This window comes from Gopherus flavomarginatus, chromosome 25, assembly GCF_025201925.1.
Source record: "Gopherus flavomarginatus isolate rGopFla2 chromosome 25, rGopFla2.mat.asm, whole genome shotgun sequence".
NCBI classification, from domain to species: domain Eukaryota; kingdom Metazoa; phylum Chordata; order Testudines; family Testudinidae; genus Gopherus; species Gopherus flavomarginatus.
In genome coordinates, this window is record NC_066641.1 from 7772859 (window position 1) to 7779781 (window position 6923).

Below are 6923 nucleotides of genomic sequence, written 5' to 3' on the forward strand. Positions count from 1 at the left end.
AGCCCAAACACAGCTATCTTGAACTCACAGAATCAATTTACATTTCATTTTCAGAGGAAGGCAAATGGAACAAAGAGACAAATCTGCATTATATCTCTAGAAACCCCACTGAAGCTAATGGGAAATCAAGGGGTAAAGCCTGGCTCCCTTTCAACACTACAGGATGTGAGCAGGCAGGATGACTCAGCAGAAAACAAGAGCATCAGCAAGGTCTTTTCCTCAAGGGAGAAGGATAACAAGAAATGCCAATGTATTGCTCTTTGTTTCTGAGCACCTGTATAAGGAGAGGACAGCAGATGAGTTGGAGTTAACCTGTTGTTCACCAAAAGCCAGGTCATGCCTTTGCACTCTGTCTTGTATGTTTCTTGAACTGAGACAAGACCTTACTTTTAACAAAATACTACCTTAAAAAAAAGGAGAGGGGAGTGCACGGGGCACTGTAAAGATGATATTAAGCCTGCCAGTTGATAACAGAAGCTAGAAGGGCCAGTGTGGCTCTTATTAAAATAAACATTGCATTTCTAAGTCATTTGTTGCACAGTGCTCTTCAATGCATCTAGCACTTGTATACCTAGAGGAAGCAGTCTCTAGTGGTTACATGACAGGGTTGGGGTTTACGAGTTTCCAGGCTAGGCCATCACAGGGAGAGCTTGGGCAAGTCCATAGGCCTCTGTGCCTCAGTTTCCCCATGTATGTAATGGGAGTAATAGCTTCCTGCCACACACAGGTGCTGTGAGAGTTATTCAATTGAAGAATGCAAAAAAACAACCAGTACCAAAAAACACCCTCTTAGTGAAGGTGTTACAGAAGGGCAAAGTAAGCATATCATGAGTTTGGATAGTACGCACAACCCCACTGATTTCCGTTTACTCAACTTGGTAGCATCTGACAGTTATTCTCACTGCTGTTCAATGGCCTATACGAAGCAAGTTTGTGGCATCTCAGTCTAATTTCTGGTGGTGTTTTTTGGGTTTGGAAACTGGCCATCACAGCTGGCATGAGTTATCCCCTTTGTTGACAGCCTCCACAGGGAGGCCAGTGACCGACAGGGCCTTCTCATCCCTAGAGATGTCGTCTCTCCAGGTCATAGGGCACTATGGTGAAAGCCTGCATGGAGTTACCTGTTTTGTGGTTAGACACAGGACTTCATTCTCCAGGATTCAAATAGGCGAGCACCTCTTACCAAAATGAGATTCATTACAAAGAAACAAATCTGCACACTGATCATGCTTACCTTGTAACAGGTTCCTCCAATACCAACCTGACGAATCCTCTGGTTTCCTGTTGTCTCTTGGCCAAGTGGTAGCAGATTTGTGGTGTCTTGGAGGTCAGTTTCCTGCTTGCAGTGGAAACTAATGGTAGGAAGACAGGTATTGTCTTAGTGTATTTTCTTTATTTACCAAGTGTACACAAGTCCTAGGGAGAGGAGTTAAATCCGGCTCTTAAATAAACCAAGCAAGTTCATAACCCAGTACTACCAAGGGGTAGATTTTGCAGTGAAGAAGCTGTTAGAAGAGTCTGTACATCAAGCCTGATTTTAAAACGGTTTTGAGCACCATCTGCTGTCATCCCTAAATAATGCAACTCTGAATTGGATATCAAACCAGCCCTTCACTTTCTACAGAAACAGGCGCACCATTTGCCCCTTCAGAGTTACACTGTGCCAAATTTGTCCCGGACTCCACTGAAGCTATACTAATGGAGTGACGCTGGAGATTAGTTCACCTCACTAGTTCTAGAGCACTTGCTTTGTGTACACTCAGAGCTACAATGCCCACACCTGGTGAACGGCTATAGCACAATGGATCTTTATGTTACGTACAAATGGTGTCCTAAAATGTGTTGTAAAAAGTATTAAGTGGCAAGACAGCAGGTAATAATATATAGCATCTGTTAAAGAGAACATTGGGGTGCAGGTAGTGTGTGCTGGAAAATGTAGCATCTAACAGGAAGAGAAAGGAGGAGGTGAGGACAAGGGAGAACGTTACCAGTTATCAAGGCTTAAGGTAGGTTGGACAGCCTGGAGTCACAGACCCCTCTCTAGGAGTCCTGGGAGGTTTAGTTGTTGACAAGGGGTGACATGGCCAAGTCTCATGCTACACTTTCTGACTATGGAACACAGAGCACAGAATAAGCCATCTCCAACATGGGGTGTCTTCCTGCTCTCGCTAGGCTGTGTGTCACAAGAAGTAGAAGTGTTTTTGGGGAGGGGGGCGGATCTGAGACCTGCACCTTAAGATTTCAAATTCAGAACTAATCATAGAGGTTCATTCTGTTTGATTTTCCTTCTGAGATTGGAGGGGAAACAGCCCTGACAGTCTGTTCAGCCCCTTCTCTAGATGGGGACAAACACACAGCTGAGTTCCAGCTGGGGCTGCAATACCAAGACTCCAGGGGCCCAGCTAGGTCAAGGAATAGGATACAGGACCTTTCACCTCTAAACACCAGTGCCAAATGTGACCTTGGGAAGAGTCATGTTCTCATCTGATGCTATCTCACTCCACATCCCAGAGGTAGTGATCCCACACCTGCAGACTGACAATTGGCATTAGCTACCCCTCACTTGCAGCGTCAGCTGACACACCAAGGACTGAATGGATCACAAAGAGTGGCCTTCCCTCTCTACCCCCCATTAGAAAGGACTCCCCCCAAATTAGGAGAAGGTACATTGGCTGGACACAGCAATCACAGACCCTTAGCAGAAGATAGGGGCATATAGTCCTCCATTCCCCACCCATGTGTGACCAAGCCACTTTCCACCCCACTCAGTCCCATGTGATGCTAACTAGGTTTGAGAAACAGGAGATGAAGGACGTAGTTCACAGAGGACTCTGGCCAGCTCAGGCAGCTGGGAGGAGCATCTCAGGAGGACACACCACAAAGACATCTTGCTCCATGGATAGAAGTGGGTCCTGAGATTGCCTGGGCACCACTCAGAGGATGGAGTGAGTGTGACTGCATCGCTCAACAGGACTGTCTGGAGCACACTGGGTCCCAGGCCTAGACCCAAGACCAAAAACAGCAGCATGAGGCTGAAGAACCAGTGAACATTTCCACTTCCCACTCTCTATGAACCTGCCAGTCACCACCTACCTGACTCCACCGGGAAGCTAGGATTTGGGGCTTTTGCAGAGCTCACCTCCAACCCCAGCCAGCCACAACACATCAGACTTCCAGGGCGCACAAGCTATCCCCTTTCCAGGCCCTCCAGTTCAAAGAGAGCTCCAAACCTCTGGAATTTGCTGATCCCCTCAAACTTACCAATGGCAGGTACAATCTGCTTATCCAATCGGAGCAACGGCCTCAACAAAGCACTTTCTATAAGTCAGACACACACACACATTCTCTCTCTCTCCCTCCCTCCCCCTCCCTCCAAGCACCAGGACAATGCAGGCAGCTGCTGCAGGAACTTTCCCAACAATTACCCGCACACATGCAGGAGGTACTACAGAGAGAAGGGAATAGGCCCCTGGTCCACATATCTCTAGACCAGACCAGACCATTGACCAGAATGAGTCAGTTTCTATCAGCCTAACCACACTCCCAGAATTCTCTGACTGGAGTGGGAAATGCTGAACCCTTGGAAAGAAGGTGTCTCTGGAGAAAGAATGGCTCTAAAGCCCTTGTGCTTAAAGGAGGCTATAGGTCCCTACCTAGGCAAACAAAGATGAGCCTATAGGCAGATTGAAGAGGTTCTTACAGGAGCTCCATGCCCAGAGTAGGAAGGGGTTTCAAGGATGTCCCCTTGGATTGGGTTTATACTCACAGTCAAGATCAACAAGACCAAACAGTTGCCAACACTGCATGGGCAACATTTCTCAGGGCTTCAGTTTTTCCTCAGTCTAATCAGCAGATCACACTCTGCTCCCAGAACCAGGAAAGGAACCCAGGAGTCCTGATTTCCACTCCCCTCCTGATTTTGTTTGTAGGCCACACTGGGGCATGATCTGAGCTGCACATCTATGGAAGCAGTAGACCTCAGGAGAAGAAAGGCTAAAGAGATTTTCCTTCAAAGCAAGGAATGTGTCAGCCTGTGAGATATAAACATAACTAACATGCACTCCGGGACGCCAAACGAAAAGCAACATGCATCTAAGGACCATCCCCAATACAGCAACTAACATATCAAAACAGTGAACATCTTCCAGCCTTAATTTCCTTGTTCACCTCACTACTCTATTTATTCCTCCCAATCTCATATTCATCTACTCTACCCATGCAGTCTGTATTTTAAGGGCACCAGATGCCTCTGCTTTCCCAGCATGCTCTGCTGTTTGTTTTTAAAAAGCCTCAGCTGGCTGCCAACGCCTGCTTTTCAGCTCCGAGAAACATGCTTGTTAGCAGCAGATTCCTAATCTCCCTTCCGCACCATGAATGGGGATAACACCCATCTGCTGGCCTTCAGGAGAAGGGGAGGGTCTGTTCCACAGCCCTAGCACAACAAAAGTCTAGCTTATTATGCACTGACTTATTCCCCAACAATAACTTGCCCAGTCAGGCAAACCTACAATCCAGAGCTGAGACCAGCACCTCCAGGAAGGGCTTCCATTCCCACTCAGCTGCTGCAACCATTAGACACGGCCCTTCCAGGGTTCTAACAACTAGAGGACTCTCTCTTGGAGGTAGGAAGAAAGCTAAGGTGGGAGGCTATAATGGAAAGTGTTAGACACCTGGATCTAACCGACGTCGACAGCTTCAACTATGAGAAAAAGAACGAATATGCTCTGTAGCTCATTAGTAAAGCCCTGAGATGTGTAGACCCTCTGTAAGTGCTATTGTTACTCCTTCAGGAATGAGTCTTACCTTCTCAACTTTCAATTTATTCAATCAAGTTCTGAGCACTTGAGAGCGCACATCAGCAGGGTCTTCCCCTCTCTGGACACACTGGCAATCTCCTCCATGTGTTGTTTTCAAGTATCCTTCAAACAAGCGAATGCTGCACCCTGCTCTGAAGAGACAATTCCCATTAATCAAAATATAAACAATAAAACAAGTATACACACAACATCCAAATTCATGTCTTAATATGCTGTTTTCCAGTACAAATAATTTAAACAATTACAATCGTTCCAAGGGCCTCCCAGTCACTTAAGAGAGGCCAGAAGTATGATCTAGTGCAGAAGTTCTCAAACGGTGGGTGAGGACCCCAAAGTGGGTTGTGACCTTGTTTTAATGGGGTTGCCGGTGCAGGCTTTAGACTTGTTGGGGCTTGAGGCTGAAGCCAGAGAGCCACTGCTTGGGACCAAAGACCATGGGCCACGGTGATTGTCGCATACCTGGTGATTGCCCTTCCTCTTATAGAGGTGCACGATGGACGCGTCTCTAAATTCCTGTGGAATGGATCCCTGCTTCCAGAAGGACTGAAACAGCTCAGTGAGTTTCCGTAGCAGCACGGGTCCACCGACTTTGTACACCTCTACTGGTATGGCATCTGACCCTGGGGCTTTGCCACTTGACAGCTGGTTGATAGCTTTCTTCACTTCGTCCTCTTCTGGTGAAGCACCCATGGAGTCATTGACTGCAACCTGGGGCATCTTGTCACTCGCCTCATCATTGATGACTGAGGGGCAGTTGAGAACTGCTTCAAAATGTTCAGCCCATCTCTGGAGAATCTGCGTCTTCTCTGCAAGGAGCACAGTGCCATCAGAGTTCAGGAAGGGAAAGCTCCCAGAAGACTGTGGACCACAGAGTGTGTTGAGGGCTTCATAGAACTGCCTGTAGTCGTTCCTGTCCGCATACGCCTGTATTTCATCTGCTTTGGTGCTCAGTCACAAGTCCCGCATTTTGCGTGGTCGGTTCTGTACTGCTCTGCGAGCGTTGATAAAGGCGGTCTTCTTTGCCGCTGAGGATGGGTCGTTCTGATATGCACGATGCAGGCGGTGCTTCTCAGTAAGTAAGGCCTGGATTTCTGCATCATTTTCGTCAAACCAGTCTTGCCGCCTGTGTGTGGAGGGCCCCAATCCCTTCGATGCAGCTGTATGGACAGTGTTGCGGAATCGCTCCCAGTCTTTCTCAGCGTCATCCTCAATACGAAGATCAGCAAGCTCATTCTCTAGGTCTTCCGCTAGATTTTCAGCCATGCGGCTGTTCTTCAGCTTTGACACATTGATCCTTTTGAGAGCCCTACAGCCTTGTGGTCGTCTCTTCGGCATGATACGGAGCTTCATTTTGGATACTATGAGCCTGTGATCCATCCAGCAGTCAGCGCCGCACATAGCTTTTGTAACCCTGACACCTTGTCTGTCCCTTCTCCTGATGATGAAATAGTCGATCAGATGCCAGTGCTTGGAACGGGGATGCATCCACGAAGTCCTGTTACGGGTAGGGAGGCGGAAGACCATATTGGTGATCAGAAGGTCATGTGCTGCACAAGTTTTCAGCAGTAACAGGCTATTGCTGTTACACTTTCCCACTCCATTTTTCCCGATGACTCCTTCCCAGGCTGTGGCATCGCATCCGACTCTTGCGTTAAAATCGCCAAGTAAGATCAGATTGTCTGTGCGGTGCACTGATGACAGCAGAGCATCTAGTTCTTCGCAGAATGTATTCTTCACATCCTTTGAGTTGGTCATTGTGGGAGCGTATGCGCTGATCAAAGTAGCTTGTTTTCCTTTCCGAAGCGGAAGCTGCATTGTCATGAGTCGGTCATTCATACCCTTGGGGGAACTGGCAAGTTTCCGAACAAGATGATTCTTGATGGCGAAGCCAACTCCAGATTTGTGACGCTCATCACTGCTGCGGCCACTCCAGAAGAATGTATAGCCTCTGTCTGACTTGAACAGCTGTCCTTCATTAGCAAGGCGAGTTTCGCTAAGGGCTGCAATATCAATGTTGTAGCGTGCGAGCTCTCTGGCGACAAGTGCTGTTCTTCTCTCCGGTCTGTCTGCTGTGATGTTGTCCAGTAACGTGCGCACATTCCATGT

At 47.7% G+C, this 6923-nt stretch overlaps 1 protein-coding gene across 1 annotated transcript in view; it reads right to left on the bottom strand.

Moving 5' to 3' along the window:
- Positions 1–1091: 1091 nt before the first annotated feature.
- Positions 1092–6923, bottom strand: part of RUNDC3A (RUN domain containing 3A) — a 57298-nt gene continuing 51466 nt past the window's right edge. The window contains exons 14-15 of the transcript XR_007771482.1: positions 4804–4948; positions 1092–1352 (exon numbers count right to left, since the gene is read on the bottom strand). The gene's annotated coding sequence lies outside the window, so the exon portion shown is untranslated. The remainder of the gene's footprint in view (positions 1353–4803; positions 4949–6923) is intronic.